This window comes from Bombina bombina, chromosome 10 (assembly GCF_027579735.1).
Source record: "Bombina bombina isolate aBomBom1 chromosome 10, aBomBom1.pri, whole genome shotgun sequence".
Lineage (NCBI taxonomy): Eukaryota > Metazoa > Chordata > Amphibia > Anura > Bombinatoridae > Bombina > Bombina bombina.
This window is the reverse complement of record NC_069508.1, coordinates 91563565-91582435: the sequence shown is the minus strand read 5'-3', so window position 1 is coordinate 91582435 and position 18871 is coordinate 91563565.

Genomic DNA, 18871 nt, shown 5'->3' with positions numbered 1-18871 from the left:
TTTGACGGCTACCGCCAAACTCTAAATCTAGGCCTAAGTTACACAAAATAACAAACACTAACGCCTAGATTTAGAGTTTTGCGGCCAAAGGCGTGCGTTAGCTACGCATCTTTTTTTTTCTAGCACTGCTTCTAAACAACGCTGGTATTTAGAGTTCTCTGAAGGGCTGCGTTAGGCTCCAAAAAGGGAGCGTAAAGGCATATTTACCGCCACTTCAACTCTCAATACCAGCGTTGCTTACAGTAGCGGCTAGCTGGAAAAACGTGCTTGTGCACGATTCCCCCATAGGAAACAATGGGGCAGTTTGGGATGAAAAAAAAACTAACACCTGCAAAAAAGCAGCGTTTAGCTCCTAACGCAGCCCCATTGTTTCCTATGGGGAAACAGTTTCTAAGTCTGCACCTAACACCCTAACATGAACCCCGAGTCTAAACACCCCTAACCTTACACTTATTAACCCCTAATCTGCCACCCCCGCTATCGCTGACACCTGCATTACACAATTAAACCCTAATCTGCCGATCCGGACACTGCCGCAACCTACATTATCCCTATGTACCCCTAATCTGCTGCCCCTAACATTGCCGACACCTACATAATATTTATGAACCCCTAATCTGCCCCCCCCAACGTCGCCGCTACCTAACTACACTTATTAACCACTAATCTGCCGACCGGACCTCGCTGCCACTATAATAAATGTATTAACCCCTAAACCGCCGAACTCCCGCCTCGCAAACCCTATAATAAATAGTATTAACCCCTAATCTGCCCTCCCCAATGTCGCCGCCACCTAACTTCAAGTATTAACCCCTAATCTGTCGACCAGACCTCGCCGCTACTCTAATAAATGTATTAACCCCTAAAGCTAAGTCTAACCCTAACCCTAACACCCCCCTAAATTAAATATAATTTTAATCTAACAAAATAAATTAAATCTTATTAACTAAAGTATTCCTATCTAAAACTAAATACTTACCTGTAAAATAAACCCTAATATAGCTACAATATAATGAATAATCATATTGTAGCTATTTTAGGATTTATATTTATTTTACAGGCAACTTTGTATTTATTTTAACTAGGTACAATAGCTATTAAATTGTTAGTTACTATTTAATAGCTACCTAGTTAAAATAATTACAAAATTACCTTTAAAATAAATCCTAACCTAAGTTAGAATTAAACCTAACACTACACTATCAATAAATAAATTACCTACAATTAAATAAACTAAACTAAATTACAAAAACAAACAAACACTAAATTACAAAAAATAAAAAAAAGATTACAAGAATATTAGGCTAATAACAACTACTCTAAGCCCCCTAATAAAATAAAAAAGCCCCCCAAAATAATAAAGGTCCCTACCCTATTCTAAATTAAAAAGTAACCAGCTCTTTTACCAGCCCTTAAAAGGGGTTATTGTGCCCCTAAGTAATCAGCTCTTTTGCCTTTAAAAAAAATACAACCCCCCAACATTAAAACCCACCAACCACATACCCCTACTCTAACCCAAACCCCCCTTAAATAAACCTAACACTACCCCCCTGAAGATCACCCTACCTTGAGCCGTGTTCACCCAGCCGGGCACCGATGGACCAAAAGAGGACATATGGAGCGGTAGAAGTCTTCATCCTATATGGGCAGAAGAGGACATCCGGACCGGCAGACATCTTCATCCAAGCGGCATCTTCTATCTTCATCCATCCGACGAGGAGCGGCTCCATCTTCAAGACCTCCGGTGCGGAACATCCTTCTTCCCCGACGACTAGACGATGAATGACGGTTCCTTTAAATTATGTCATCCAAGATGGCGTCCCTCAAATTCCGATTGGCAGATAGGATTCTATCAGCCAATCGGAATTAAGGTAGGAAAAATCTGATTGGCTGATTGAATCAGCCAATCAGATTGAGCTTGCATTCTATTGGCTGTTCCGATCAGCCAATAGAATGCGAGCTCAATCTGCTTGGCTGATTGGATCAGTCAATCGGATTGAACTTGAATCTGATTGGCTGATTCAAGATGGAGCCACTCCTCATCGGATGGATGAAGATAGAAGATGCCGCTTGGATGAAGATGTCTGCCGGTCCGGATGTCCTCTTCTGCCCGGATAGGATGAAGACTTCTGCCGCTACGGATGTCTTCTTTTGGTCCATCGGTGCCCGGCTGGGTGAACACGTCTCAAGGTAGGGTGATCTTCAGGGGGGTAGTGTTAGGTTTATTTAAGGGGGGTTTGGGTTAGAGTAGGGGTATGTGGGAGGTAGGTTTTAATGTTGGGGGGGTTGTATTTTTTTTAAAGGCAAAAGAGCTGATTACTTAGGGGCATGCCCCGCAAAAAGCCCTTTTAAGGGCTGGTAAAAGAGCTGGTTACTTTTTAATTTAAAATAGGGTAGGGACCTTTATTATTTTGGGGGGCTTTTTTATTTTATTAGGGAGCTTAGAGTAGGTGTAATTAGCCTAATATTCTTGTAATCTTTTTTTATTTTTTGAAATTTAGTGGGTTTTTTTTTTGTAATTTAGTTTAGTTTATTTAATTGTATGTAATTGTAGGTAATTTATTTAATTAATTTATTGATAGTGTAGTGTTAGGTTTAATTGTAACTTAGGTTAGGATTTATTTTACACATAATTTTGTAATTATTTTAACTAGGTAGCTATTAAATAGTAAATAACTATTTAATAGCTATTGTACCTAGTTAAAATAAATACAAAGTTGCCTGTAAAATAAATATAAATCCTAAAATAGCTACAATATAATTATTCATTATATTGTAGCAATATTAGGGTTTATTTTACAGGTAAGTATTTAGTTTTAAATAGGAATACTTTAGTTAATAATATTTAATTTATTTCGTTAGATTAAAATTATATTTAACTTAGGGGGGTGTTAGGGTTAGACTTAGCTTTAGGGGTTAATACATTTATTAGAGTGGCGGCGAGGTCCGGTCGGCAGATTAGGGGTTAATACTTGAAGTTAGGTGGCGGCGATGTTAGGGAGGGCAGATTAGGGGTTAATACAATTTATTATAGTGTTTGTGAGGAGGGAGTGCGGCGGTTTAGGGGTTAATACATTTTTTTTTTTTATTTCTTTATTTTCGCGCCAGCAGTGTACAATGTTACAAAACAAAAAGCAAAAACCAAGCAAAAAGCACAGACGCTTTATCCTTTGCGCCACACAGGGCCAAATCTTCAAACTCTAACACAATTACCAGTTCAACCCGTGTGGCTACATACTTATTGCTGAAAAAAGACTTATGCACAATACTGGAATTTCTAGCAGTTTAAACCACAGTCATACAAATCCCATACAAAACAACACTAAGAAATAAAACAACTATAACAAAAAAAAAAGAAGAAATACATCACAAATCTCTCTCCCTGCCCCCCCCCCCCCAACAGTCGGCCTAGGGGCATATCCACTCTCCCCTTAGGTTAGACTCTAAAATACACACTGAATCTCTAAAAGGGGAAATAACCAACTTCCTGGTGTTAATATCCAGCGACTTAATATAGATTTCCCATTTAGCAAAGAAGGCCTCTATGCTTATTTCCATTTCCATCTGGGTTTTAATCTGCTCTAAAAATAGCTGATAATGTATACCTTTCTTAAATTCTGCAAATTTGGGCTCCTTGTGAGATCGCCAGTTTTTCAAAATTATTTTCCTACCTATAAGAATAACCGTATTTATTAATAAAGGGTTCCACCCAATTTCCTCGTACGTTGTTAGAAAGAAAACATTCTGGCAAGTAATATGGGTATGTCGTTGAAGAAGTTTTGTTAACCAAAATGAAATTTTACCCCAAAACCTCTGAATCACCGGGCAGAACCAAAACATATGGTATATATCAGCTAGGACTAATTTAAATCTGATACAACACAAGCTATCTCTTCCTTTTACCCATGGTGAGAGAGACTTCGGGGTAACATATACCTGATATAAGATTTTAATTTGTTGTTCTCTAAAGTATTCCCCTGTCATAGCCTTTGCTACTCTTTTAACCGAACTAATCAGAAGCTCTGGCTCTATAGAAATAACCGAACACTCCCTCCATCTTAAGGTTAGGTATCTAATATTACTCATATCTTGATTAACTAATAAAGCCCCATATATGGATGAGATTGAGAGTTTCCCTAGACTAAATAAGCAAATATTATTCCACTCCAAGCCTGGCGTCTTCAGAATTTGTTCAGCATAATGCCGAAGTTGCAAAAAGCGATGTATTGGGAGATGGTAATACCAAATTCTAATTTACACTCATTGAAAGTCTTAACTCTATTCTCCGATATATTAATTATTTGAATCATATATTTAACCCCAGCATTAGTCCACTTCCCAAATCTTGAAGAATCATATCCCTCCGAAAACTCTGGGTTCCCTCTAATCGTTAGATATGGAGAGACCCTAAAGTTGGAACCCGTTCTCGCACAGAACTTACGCCAAGCCCGTAACGGTTGTTCAATAATTTTTAATTTTTTGATCCATTTAGGAATTTCAGTTGGCAACATATGAACCAAGGCTTTCAGAGAAAACGGTGCGACTAGCCCTTCCTCTATGTTATATATCGAGAAGTGATCTGTCTCTAAGAACCAGTCTACCACATACTTCATATTAGCTGCTAAATTGTAAGCTTCGAAGTCCGGGACGGCCATTCCCATTCCCTTCCTCCCAGCTGACATGCGCCTCATGGCTATCCTAGATCTGCTGTTCTTCCAAATAAATTGCCTAATGTGTTTATTGATTATCAAGCTATCCCTCTTTGCCAAAAGAAGAGGCATAGCCTGAAATACATAGAGAAATTTGGGTAGTGAAATCATTTTTATTAACTGAATCCTACCAGATAAGGACAAGGGCAAGTTCATCCATCTATCTATGTCTTCTTTAAGTGATATAATAAGTGGGAGAAAGTTTAGACTATACCACTTCCCTGGGTCGCATGAGAATTTCAAACCCAAATATGAGATATATTCTTTTGCTTCCATAAAGGGGGTTAAAGGAGAATCTTTATTTTTAATCAGCCACATTATTTCCGATTTACTTTTATTTATTCCAAAACCTGTAAAGGTCTGATATCTATCCAAAGCATCAACAATTAATGGTAAATTATTTCCCAGATTTTGTGTAAAAATAAGCACATCATCAGCGTAAATTGCTTGTTGTATCCTAGATTGTCCTATATCTATTCCTTCTAGATATTCTCTAAAATAAATAGCTAAGGGTTCCAATGATAAATTAAATAGGAGGGGTGAGATAGGACATCCCTGCCTTGTCCCTCGCTGTAAATTGAATTTATCCGAGAGAATAGAGTTAATAACTAGAGCAGCCTGGGGTATATTGTATAGTAATGTGATAATATTCACAAAATTACCCTTAATCCCAAAGTTTCCCATAGCGGTAAACATATGTTCCCAGATCAAAGAATCAAAAGCCTTCTGTGTATCAATAGATATAATAGCAGCATCCTTAGCAAGAAATGATCCCTCTTTCTTAGCTATATCACAATAATTTATTGCAAGTTCTAATTTTCTAATATTTTTTACCAACGTCCTACCTTTCATGAATCCAGTTTGGTCTGGGTGCACAAGTGGGCCAATGGCTATCTGCAGTCTATTCGCTAGAATGTGTGTTAATATCTTGTAGTCCACATTCAACAAGGAAATAGGTCTATAAGACTCAATACATTTCAAATCCTTCCCCTGTTTTGGTACCAGAGCAATCCTGGATTCATTAAAGTATTTAGTTGGGCTAATCCCCTCTATAAGAAAGGAGTTAAACATATCCTTTAGAATATGGATTATTTTGTCCCCAATGATCTTATATAACTCCCCAGGAATATCATCGGGTCCCGAAGCCTTATTAAGCTTTAATTTGTTAATAGTCTTACTGATTTCTTCCTGGGTTATTGGGGTGTTCAGCATTTCAAGGTCTTCCTTCTTAACTTGGGGGAGCCTAATACTTCCCCAGAACTGCTCCTTGTTACTTTGCTCAATTTTTCTCTCCCTGTACAAATTTTGGAAGTGCTGTTGAAATTCCTTAATAATATCCAATGGCTGGGTGATGATTTTACCTTTCACTTTAATAGCCGTTATGTTTTTACTTGATTTCTGAAAACTAATCATTTTAGCCAGGAACTTCCCTGACTTATTACCATACACCATAAATTTACTATTGCGCCTCGTTTCTGCTTGTATTTCTTTAGCTATACACCAATCATCCCTCTGTTTCTTAGCCTCTAGGTATTGATTCCAGTTCTCACTGTTATTATTCTGTGTGTTTCTTTGAAATTTATTGACAATCTGATTCGTGAGTTGTAACCACTGGCTATTGTTTATTTTTTTCGCTTTAGCCAAATAGGCTATTATTTCTCCTCGAATTACTGCCTTGAAGGCTTGCCATAATATCTCTATATTCTCGACCGATCCCTTATTTTTTTCTAGGTATTCCTCCCACTTACTTGACAAGAAGTTCCGAAATTTCAAATTTGTATATAAGTAATTTGGGAAGAACAATCTATTGTTTGGTAGTTTTTTAGTGCTAATTACTAATGATAGCGAGATTGGCGCATGATCAGAAAGGGTAATTGGCATTATTGTTGTTTTTTGAATCAGGGTGTACAAGTTCTTACTAACTAAAAACATATCAATACGCGCGAGGGATTTATATGCTTTGGAGAGACAAGTGTATTCCTTACTATCTGGAAAAGTATTTCTCCATATATCTAGGAGATCTAAATTATAACAAAATTTTTTAAATGTTCTAGTGTCCCTATTTCCGGAATGCTGCTTCTCCGCCTGTTGCTTACTGTCTATTAAGCCTGATGCGACCATATTCAAACCCCCCCCCCCAAAATAATATTCCTATCTGATCCCATCAATTTATCCTGCAACATTTTCCAAAAACGTTTTTTCTTTTCATTTGGGCCATATACATTACACACTATAATTCTCCTCCCCTCTAGTTCCATTTCCAAAATGATAAATCTACCCTGTGGGTCCATTTCCTTTTTCATGATTTGGTATTGCAAATTTTTCCTAAATAAGATGGCAACCCCTTTTTTCTTATGGATAGCTGGGGCGTATACCACTTCTCCAACCCATCCCCACTTCAACTTCTGACTTTCCCCCTCATCAAGATGCGTTTCTTGCAGCATACCTATGTCTGTTTTAAGTTTATTCAAGTGTTGCAAGACCGCTTTCCTTTTGATTGGAGAATTAAAACCACCAACATTCCAGGAGCCTATCTTATACCTCCCACTCATTCAGTATTCAAACATGTTACACCCTCTACTCCCAACCTGGTCGGAGGGGGTGGGAAGCAAGCAAGAGAGAGAGAACAAAAAAAAATAAATACATTTAATACATTTATTAGAGTAGCGGCGAGGTCCGGTCGGCATATTAGGGGCATATTAGGGGTTAATAAGTGTAGTTAGGTAGCGGCGACTTTGGGGGGGCAGATTAGGGGTTAATAAATATTATGTAGGTGTCGGTGATGTTAGGGGCAGCAGATTAGGTGTTCATAGGAATAATGTAGGTGGCAGTGCTGTGCGGTGGGCAGATTAGGGGTTAAAATTTTTTATTATAGTGGCGGAGATGTGGGGGGACCTCGGTTTAGGGGTACATAGGTAGTTTATGGGTGTTATTGTACTTTATAGCACAGTAGTTAATAGGTTTATAAACCGGCGTTAGCCCAGAAAGCTCTTAACTACTGATTTTTTTTTTGCAGCTGGAGTCTTGTCGGTAGAGGGTCTACTGCTCACTTCAGCCAAGACTCTAAATACCGGTGTTAGGAAGATCCCATTGAAAAGATAGGATACGCAATTGGTGTAAGGGGATCTGCAGTATGGAAAAGTCGCGGCTTGAAAGTGAGCATTAGACCTTTACCTACACGACTCTAAATACCAGCGGGCGGCCAAAAGCAGCGTTAGGAGCCCTTAACGCTGCTTTTGACGGCTACCGTAAAACTCTAAATCTAGGCGATAGTTACAAAAAAAATAAACACTAAGTTACACAAAATAAAAAATAAATTATCAAATATTTAAACTAATTACACCTAATCTAAGAGCCCTATGAAAATAAAAAAGCCCCCCCAAAATAAAAAAACCCTAGCCTACAATAAACTACCAATGGCCCTTAAAAGGGCCTTTTGCGGGGCATTGCCCCAAAGAAATCAGCTTTTTTACCTGTAAAAAAAAATACAAACACCCCCCAACAGTAAAAAAGGGCATTTAGCTCTTTTTCCTTGCCCAAACCCTAATGTAAAATTTAAACCCACCCAATAAATCCTTAAAAAAACCTAACACTAACCCCCACTCACTTACAGTTTCTGAAGACCCGACATCCATCCTCAGCAAAGCCGGCAGAAGTCTTCATCCAAGCGGGCCGAAGTCTTCATCCAAGCCGGCAGAAGTCTTCATCCAGATGGCATCTTCTATCTTCATCCATCCGGCGTGGAACGACTGCATCTTCAAAACATGAAAGTAAAAGAGAGAGGCGCCAACCATAAAACAGTATCGCAGGAGCAATATACCGGTGGTTAACAACACCTCCCCCCGTGCTGGATATACTCACAAGCAATGCGGCACACGTACTGTGCCTTAAACAGCAGGTCGGGACTGTTAGGAGTCGCCCGACAGACACGCCCAGGAGCCGGTACACGTGATCTCCAAAACTCCAATCACAGGCGAGTCGTCCTGTAGAGCTCCGATTACCCGTATGTCACTAAAGGTAGTGGTAACCTATTAGATGTAGATCATATTCAGGTCTGCGGCCGCGATGTTAGGCGATGTCAGGGAAGCGTATTGGTGCAGTCGAATGCAAGTAAGTTGACGGCTTGATAAGTAGGCCTCAATATATGGGAGGGAAATTTGGAATTACTTTGGAATTTGACAGAACATATTCTACTGCTCATTGCATTGTCTTTTTTTTATTGAGGTGTTTAGACAGACATTACAATGGCATAAACAGGCAGTAGTAAACAGTATATCAAGAATTACAGTTAATCTACACAACAATATTACATGCCAATACATACAGATGATTCAAGGTACAATATTCTAAAGGCATATCAAGCTAGAAAGATATTGATACTATAATATTCAATGTGTCATGTACAATAGAACCATAGTGCATATTACACACCTCAGAAATTTTATGAGATCCATTAGTCTTGCTGAGCTGGGTAGGGTAGGTAGGGTCAATATTATGTTATTCTGTTAGACTAAATACTAAGGGAAATAGTTAGGGTTGTGGTATAGGCAAGAAAAACCGCATAGTTAATCCTCCTAATCTAGAAGACTTATTATTATATGGGGGGAGGTATTTTGTGTGTGTTGGGTAGCAGGTACTAAAAAGTTTGCCCTTATAATTTTGGAGTAAAGAGGATTTACTGAAAGATACAAAATTATTCTATATCTCTTATCAATCTTAGGACAGTTTGTGGTATAGCCAAGATAGATAAGTCTAGCCCAAAGATGTGTCAACTTAATATCCTATCTTATAAGGCTCCATTCAAATGGTATATCAGGAGCAGCGGAGAAGGGCTCAAATAAACCTAGCTAAGATAATTAAGAAACTGTGAAATTTAACTGTTTCAATAAAAGTTATTTATGCGCAATGAGTTTATAAAGATTTTGTATCCGTATATATTATCACTCTAGCATACAAATAATCATCCGGTTTCTCGTGAGTACAAAAGTTAGAAATGGGTTAAATAAAAAGTTGCCTAGATCCAAAACTTAGGAAATGGAGCCTTACGTAGACACAAATAGGTAAATTCACATGTGTATGCACTAACTGGGTTAAATAGATTGAAAACATTATTGTATCCCACGTGGGGGATTGAACTATATTCTAGCTAAGTATATTAGAACATATCACGCTTACAGGTGAATGGATCCTGTTTAGCAACTGATCACTAAAAACAAGATAAACTGTTGCATCGTAGCTCACAGTAAACCAGCTTCAAGATAACAAAGCAATATATCTATGCATATAGTCTCAGGGGCATATAAGTTACTAGGAGGAAAAATAGGAATGAGCTGATGGTATACTGGACCAATGTTATAGCTTGGATATTGGAGCCTTTCATTTTAGTCTCTTATGTTTGACATGGTTTGTATAGTTTAGTTAAGATATTATGAGTAAAAAATAGTAATGATGCAGATCCAGCCTGTGATTGAGGAATGTCAAATGGTTAGAAATAAAACTTTGCGTCAGAGTATAGCAATGGCCAAACCAACAGGGTATGAATTTTGCAAATTATACAGCATATTGAAGATGGAAAATAACAATAAAAATCATCCCTAAGAACGATCAATATATTAGGAAAACAAAGGCAGTATTAATAGAAATACAACCAATTACATCTGCTACAGACCTTTAAGTTACGAATACGTGTATAGCGGTAAAAAAAAGGCTTAATTTGCAGACATTGAAGCATTATGAGCAGCGTTCTGAATAGGCATGGGTTCACTATATACATGTACAGTAGTTCGTATATGGTGGGCTGAATGTCAGCTCTAAGGTAATCCGGAGTGCCACCAGGGTCCCATCTTCTCAAAAGTAGGGAGATTGCATAGAGGCATAAATGCAATTGCAATGAAGCTAGTGGGGTGCGTTACGAAGCTTGGAGGCAAACATACAGCTTCGAAACAGATGTAGAAGTCTGCATGATGTGCACCATGAGGTTTCTGCAGCTATGAACATATTCCTAAGTGGGAGTCTCTTGCAGGTTATCGTCGTTAGTCTCCTGCCTTTTCGACATATCTGATTGAAACGGCTCAGATGCGATTACACAGGGTTGAGGTGGATTTTCTGAGCTTTTGAAGGTGGTCTCTACTCTTGTAGCCCTCACTTTTGTAATGCTGTACTGGCTGTTCCACATCACTGAATTCCAGGTCCCCTGTAGGTAAACTAAAGATAGGGTGTAAGCGCTGGGGCCCCAGAGCACCACCACCCCCATCCACAGATATAATGGGCTCACTTAGATTGGGATGCTGGAACTGGTAAGTGCGACTCCTGTCAGGCGGTGCGTACAGCTTGTCTGCTAAGGCAGTGTGATGACTCTCGAGCAAACATCGTAGCTCCTCTAGGAAGTAGGAAGAAATCTCCATGTTAAATGCTTAATAGCAAGCGTTGAGAGGGGATGTGGTTTTTGTTTCCCATAGACTGGATACTTGTCTAGAGGCCTTTAGGTAGGATGTATTGTCCTCAAAATGGCGGCTCACACCCTGCAAAAGGCAGTTGTTCTCTTCAGCCTATCGTTATTTCCAAATTCTAAACGGAATGTTCCAAGCCCCAATATGTTTAATCCGTCAAGTGTAGAGTGTTGTCTTAGATTTATGTTCACCCAATACGCAGCTTAGATGAAGAATAGGCTGGTAATGTGAATTCGGTGCAGTCTCTCCGTCTCCTTCAAAGCTCATAAAAGTATAAGTATAGCAGATCTTGGGTCTTCTATACAAATGTTGGACAAAAAGTGGTTGTAATCCGTTAAATGGCCCCTAATTTTGGATCCTGGAGCCGAGAGCTACACTGAGGCACGTCTGACCAGTTCAGTGATTGACTCCGCCCCCGCATTGTCTTTTTTTTTGTATGTTTGACAATTATTGAATTCTAGTGTATTAAGTGGTCCTTTAAAGGGACAATATACACCAATTTTCATATTACTGCATGTAATAGACACTACTATAAAGAAGAATATGCACAGATACTGTTCTAAAAATCCAGTATAAAAGCTTTTAAATACTCACTTAGAAGCTCCCAGTTTAGCATTGTTGATAAGGTTAGGCTGGGACACCCAGTGAAAGCAGCTGGGAATGCAGGAAGAGCAGACACTCCCCTCCTCTCCTGCAAATGAAAACACTCACTATACAAACAGAAGCAGCTGGAATTTGTAGACATCTGTATGCATTTGATACTTCGAGGCTTGGTTAGGAGTCTGAAAATCATCACAATGTTATTAAAAAAATAAGCAAACTATTAATTGTTACAAAAACACTCCCAGATAGGCTGTATAAATAGATCACCCACAAAACATTTATGTGAAGAAAAATCTAGTGTACAAAGTCCCTTTAAGGTTCATATGCTAAAAGAGACACTCTCTTGCTCCTATATGCATACAAAAAGATGTTCTAATAATTCTAAATGTAATTTGATCAAATGGCATTATTCAAGGAAATCTTTATGTCTTAATTCAATATATGATTGCCGTTTCTGGCCTCACTAGTTTTTTCTTATTCCAAATTATGTATATCTCTCCCTACTCATCAAGCCAGCATAGACGTAAAAAACCATAAGAATAATGCACATATAAAAGTGTGTGAATGTAAGGCCTTGCTGATTAACTCTATACCTAACTAACTAGCACAACTAAGCCCAAATATTGTGTATGCACAACCCATTAGCCAGGAAACTGACACTCACACCTAAGGATCTATATAAACAATATTATTTGTGAAATGTTTTATTGTCTGACCTTTAAAAAGAGCTATAGACACCAGGGTTGTACATGCATTATCACTAGACATGTGCGATTCGGTTCGATTCGGAAATTCGGAAAATTCAGCAAATTCGGAGATTCGGATTGAACTGAATCTCTGAATTAAAATAGTGCCGAATCTCCCGAATAAATCCGAATAACTTCGGATTTATTTGGATTTATTCGGATTTATTCGGTAGATTCGGATGGCCATGGATTACACTAGTATTGTACAGTATATTAGGTTATATCACTCTGCTATGGGTTACACCTAATGTACAGTACATAATACTAGTCTAATCCCACCTAACACTTACCGAAATTCTGAATTTCCAAACCGAATCGAACCGAATCCAGCCGAATTTATTCGAATCCGAAACAAATCCGAACCAAATTTATTCGAATCCGAATGAATCCGAAACAAATCCGAACCAAATTGATTCAAATTTTTCCGAATTCGAATCGCTCCGAACTGAAATTAGAAAAAATCCGAATCGATCCGAACCGAACCAAATTTTTTCGCAATTTATCTTGATGCGGTTGTCTTTGGGGTTCAACTTGTCTGACGTTAATATCCTGGGGAGCACTATTTAATTGGAGTGTCTGGTTATAATGAGAGTATCTGCGCCACTTATGGTATCTACTTCTACGTGGATACCGATTACCTTTATTTGGGTATGCCCCCCATTTTGAGTATATTCCCTTCTATTAGCCGGTGGATTCTGCACCTCAGCCCTTGGTGTGGGAGGGGTAGACCCTTGGTAGGGAAGGGGCAGACTCAAAACTTTGTGTGGAAGGACTGTTTTCTCTGGCCACTTCCGCATAAGTTTTCTTTTTGAATTCAAAATTTAGGGGGCTCAGTGACACCCTGGTTTCTGACACGATTTTAGGTTTGGGCCATGACTCTCTTTTGATCCCCCTGATCACTGGACTGCTGAATAGAGTATATTTTTGTACTTTCTCTGATTAGCCAATCCAATGAACAGTTATCATCAAGGTCTCTAGCCAGATTTACTTTTATGTGTGAGGGTAATGCTTCGTAAAATATATAAATAAATAACCACTATATTTTGTCAATTGGTTGGTATGAAAAAATAAAGTAAACATAAAAACACAACAAAACTAAAATAAAGTTAGTTTTTAATTAAAAACACATTTTCATCATTTCTGACTCCTCTGTGTGCCCCTCTACATCATGTCTGACCCCTCAGTGTGCCCCACTACACCGTATCTGACCCCTCTGGTTGCCCATCTGCATCGTGACACAGAGGGCTCAGACATGAAGCAGAGGGGTACACAGAGGGGTCAGACATGATGTAGAGGAGCACACAGAGGGGTCAGACATGATGTAGAGGAGCACACAGAGGGGTCAGACATGGCATAGAGGGGCACACAGAGGGGTCAGACATGGCATAGAGGAGCACACAGAGGGGTCAGACATGGCATTGAGGGGCACACAGAGGGGTCAGACATGGCATAGAGGAGCACACAGAGGGGTCAGACATGGCATAGAGGGGCACACAGAGGGGTCAGACATGGTGTAGAGGGGCACACAGAGGGGTCAGACATGGCATAGAGGGGCACACAGAGGGGTCAGACATGGTGTAGAGGGGCACACAGAGGGGTCAGACATGATGTAGAGGGGCACACAGAGGGGTCAGACAGAGGGGTCGGACATGGTGTAGAGGGGCACACAGAGGGGTCAGACATGATGTAGAGGGGCACACAGAGGGGTCAAACATGGTGTAGAGGGGCACACAGAGGGGTCAGACATGGTGTAGAGGGGCACACAGAGGGGTCAGACATGGCATAGAGGGGCACACAGAGGGGTGATACATGGTGTAGAGGGGCACACAGAGGGGTGATACGTGGTGTAGAGGGGCACAAAGAGGGGTCAGACTTGTTGTAGAGGGGCACACAGAGGGGTCAGATATGGTGTAGAGGGGCACACAGAGGGGTCAGACATGATGTAGAGGGGTGTGGTTGGAGCAGCTATTTCAGGTGACAATATAAAGTTTAATGAGCTATGCTTAAACAATGTAATGCACTCCAGCTGGTAAAAAGGATCATTGGGAACATATTAAATTGGAAAACATTTTACAGTACATGTCCCTTTAAAATGGTGTGTGTGTGTGTGTGTATTTTAAAGTACTATTTAAAAAATGTAATCATTCATGTGAAGGAGCAGCAACAAAATTATTATTAACTAATTATGAATAAAAAATTATTTATGCCTTGCTGCAATTGTATAAAATCATCATGTTTTCATTTTCACATAAAAGTACATTTTATTTTTATTAAGGTTTACAAAAGAAAAGGTATGGGGCGCGATCCGATATCGATCGCAGTTTGCGGCGCAAGCGAGGGAACCGGCGTCGCCCGCAGTTTCAGCTCGCAACTCGAGCCATCCCATATAGGTCGCCGTCAGATGCTAACGTGCCGTAAGTCTCACAAACCAGCGATGTCCAGAAATCTGCGTAAGTACAAATTTCTGGCGTCGCCAGTGACTTGCGGCACGTTAGAAACTGCCGGCGCCTATAAAACCTGACTAAAGTTTAAAACACCCGCACTGTCTAACACGCCTCCCTAACATAGCCCGCACTGTCTAACACGCCTCCCTAACATAGCCCGCACTGTCTAACCCTCTATCCGCTATCCCCCCTCACTAGCCTAACAATAAAAAAGCTATTAACCCCTAAACCGCCGCTCCTTTACCCCGCCGCAACCTAATAAAGTTATTAACCCCTAAACCGCCGCTCCCGTACCCCGCCGCCAGCTATATTATCTATATTAACCCTAAGTATATTATAGTTAATATAGGTATTACATTATATATATTAACTATATTAACCCTAATTATATTAGGGTTAATATAGTTAATATAGTTACTATAGTATTTATATTAACTATATTAACTCTATCTAACCCTAACTAAATTTATATTAAATTAATCTAATTCATTTATAAACTAAAATATTCCTATTTAAATCTAAATACTTACCTATAAAATAAACCCTAAGATAGCTACAATATAATTAATAATTACATTGTAGCTATGTTAGGGTTAATATTTATTTTACAGGTAAATTGTTAATTATTTTAACTAGGTATAATAGATATTAAATAGTTATTAACTATTTAATATCTACCTAGTTAAAATAATTACCCAATTACCTGTAAAATAAATCCTAACCTAAGTTACAAATACACCTACACTATCAATAAATTTAATAAACTACAAACATCTATCTAAAAATACAATTAAATTAACTAAACTAAATTACAAAAAAAAACAAACACTAAATTACAAAAAATAAAAAAAAGATTACAAGATATTTAAGCTAATTACACCTATTCTAAGCCCCCTAATAAAATAATAAACCCCCAAAATAAAAAAAATTCCCTGCCCTATTCTAAATTCAACAAATTTCAAAGCTCTTTACCTTACCAGCCCTTAAAAGGGCCTTTTGTGGGGCATGCCCCAAAGAATTCAGCTCTTTTGCATACAACAAATACAATACCCCCCCCCCCCCATTACAACCCACCACCCACATACCCCTATTCTAAACCCACCCAAACCCCCCTTAAAAAAGCCTAACACTACCCCCCTGAAGATCTCCCTACCTTGTCTTCACCACACCGGGCCGAACTCCTGATCCGATCCGGGCGATGTCTTCCTCCAAGCGGCAAAGAAGAATTCTTCCTCCGGCGATGTCATCCTCCAAGCGGCAAAGAAGAATTCTTCCTCCGGCGACGTCTTCCTCCAAGCGGCAGCAAAGTCTTCATTCTTCCGGCGGCATCTTCAATCGGAACAGCCAATAGAATGCGAGCTCAATCTGATTGGCTGATTGGATCAGCCAATCGGATTGAACTTGAATCTGATTGGCTGATTCAATCAGCCAATCAGATTTTTTTAACTTAATTCCGATTGGCTGATAGAATCCTATCAGCCAATCGGAATTCGGCGGACGCCATCTTGGATGACGTCATTTAAAGGTCCCTCATTCCAAGTTCAGCAGTCGGCCGGGATGGATGCTCCGCGGCGGCGGAGCGAAGAAAGAAGATTGAAGATGCCGCCGGAAGAATGAAGACTTTGCTGCCGCTTGGAGGAAGACGTCGCCGGAGGAAGAATTCTTCTTTGCCGCTTGGAGGAAGACATCGCCCGGATCGGATCAGGAGTTCGGCCCGGTGTGGTGAAGACAAGGTAGGGAGATCTTCAGGGGGGTAGTGTTAGGCTTTTTTAAGGGGGGTTTGGGTGGGTTTAGAATAGGGGTATGTGGGTGGTGGGTTGTAATGGGGGGGGGGTATTGTATTTGTTGTATGCAAAAGAGCTGAATTCTTTGGGGCATGCCCCACAAAAGGCCCTTTTAAGGGCTGGTAAGGTAAAGAGCTTTGAAATTTGTTGAATTTAGAATAGGGCAGGGAATTTTTTTTATTTTGGGGGTTTATTATTTTATTAGGGGGCTTAGAATAGGTGTAATTAGCTTAAATATCTTGTAATCTTTTTTTTATTTTTTGTAATTTAGTGTTTTTTTTTTTTTGTAATTTAGTTTAGTTAATTTAATTGTATTTTTAGATAGATGTTTGTAGTTTATTAAATTTATTGATAGTGTAGGTGTATTTGTAACTTAGGTTAGGATTTATTTTACAGGTAATTGGGTAATTATTTTAACTAGGTAGATATTAAATAGTTAATAACTATTTAATATCTATTATACCTAGTTAAAATAATTAACAATTTACCTGTAAAATAAATATTAACCCTAACATAGCTACAATGTAATTATTAATTATATTGTAGCTATCTTAGGGTTTATTTTATAGGTAAGTATTTAGATTTAAATAGGAATATTTTAGTTTATAAATGAATTAGATTAATTTAATATAAATTTAGTTAGGGGTGTTAGGGTTAGATAGAGTTAATATAGTTAATATAAATACTTTATAACTATATTAACTATATTAACCCTAATATAATTAGGGTTAATATAGTTAATATATATAATGTAATAACTATATTAACTATAATATACTTAGGGTTAATATAGATAATATAGCTGGCGGCGGGGTAGGTAGATTAAATTAGGGGTTAATCATTTTAATAGAGATAGCGGCGGTGTAAGGGGCTTACATTAGGGGTTAATAATATTAATATAGCTGGCGGCGGTATAGGGGGATTAGATTAGGGGTTAATAATTTTTATATAGGTGGCGGCGGTGTAAGGGGTCAGATTAGGGGATAGATAAGGTAGATGGCGGCGGTTTTAGAGGCTCACAGTAGGGGGTTAGTTTATGTAGATGGCGGCGGGGTCCGGGAGCGGCGGTTTAGGGGGTAATAACTTTATTAGGGATTTCGGGGGGGGGGGATCGCGGTTGACAGGGAGATAGACATTGCGCATGCGTTAGGTGTTAGGTTTTATTTAGCAGATCGCGGTTGACAGGGAGATAGACATTGCGCATGCGTTAGGTGTTAGGTTTATTTTCTAGTTAGTTTAGGGAGTTACGGGGCTCCAATAGTCAGCGTAAGGCTTCTTACGGCTGCTTTTTGTGGCGAGGTGAAAATGGAGTAAGTTTTCTCCATTTTCGCCACGTAAGTCCTTACGCTGCATATTGGATACCAAACTGCGCGGGTTTGGTATACCTGCCTATGGCCCAAAAAACTGCGGGCGACGGCAGAAATATACGGGCGTAACTTCTAGGTTATGCCGTATATGTGATACCAAATCCGCGCAAATATTGGCGTCGCCGGCTTTTGCGGGCGACGATTTATATCGGATCCACCCCATGAAGTGTAACAATTCAGGCATGACAAGCAGATAGCCTTTGCTCAATGTACAATATAAATATAGTGTTTGTATATTTATTTTTTTATGCTGTAAATAAAACCTAAGACTGTGTTTAGTTTTGCAGGTTGATGTTCCTGTAATATATTTCCTTTTCCTATCACTCTCTGAGCTAAGTGATCATAATTTAGACATGACTCCTTAAAAAAAGCACAGAAGTAGATCAATTAAACCAATTATTCAGATAATTAATCAGCTGTAGTATTCAATATTTATCTCACATTCTGAGAGCTATGGCCATCTAGGAAAAAATGTACACTGTGGATTAACCTCTTTCTAACCAGAGAGGGTTGTATTGGTATTGTCCTATCTTGCAATTAATTCCATTAAATAAATATTAATTAACCGGCTATAATAAACTTTTGCTGTAAGCCATAAGTAACAGTACACATAAAGATGCCGAATTATGAAAGGTCTTGCTGACCTGATCCGACAGTGCGGATCAGGTCTGCAAGACCTCGCTGAATGCGGAGAGCAATACGCTCTCCGTATTCAGCATTGCACCAGCAGCTCACAAAAGTCGCCCCCTGCTGACTCGTGGCCAATCGG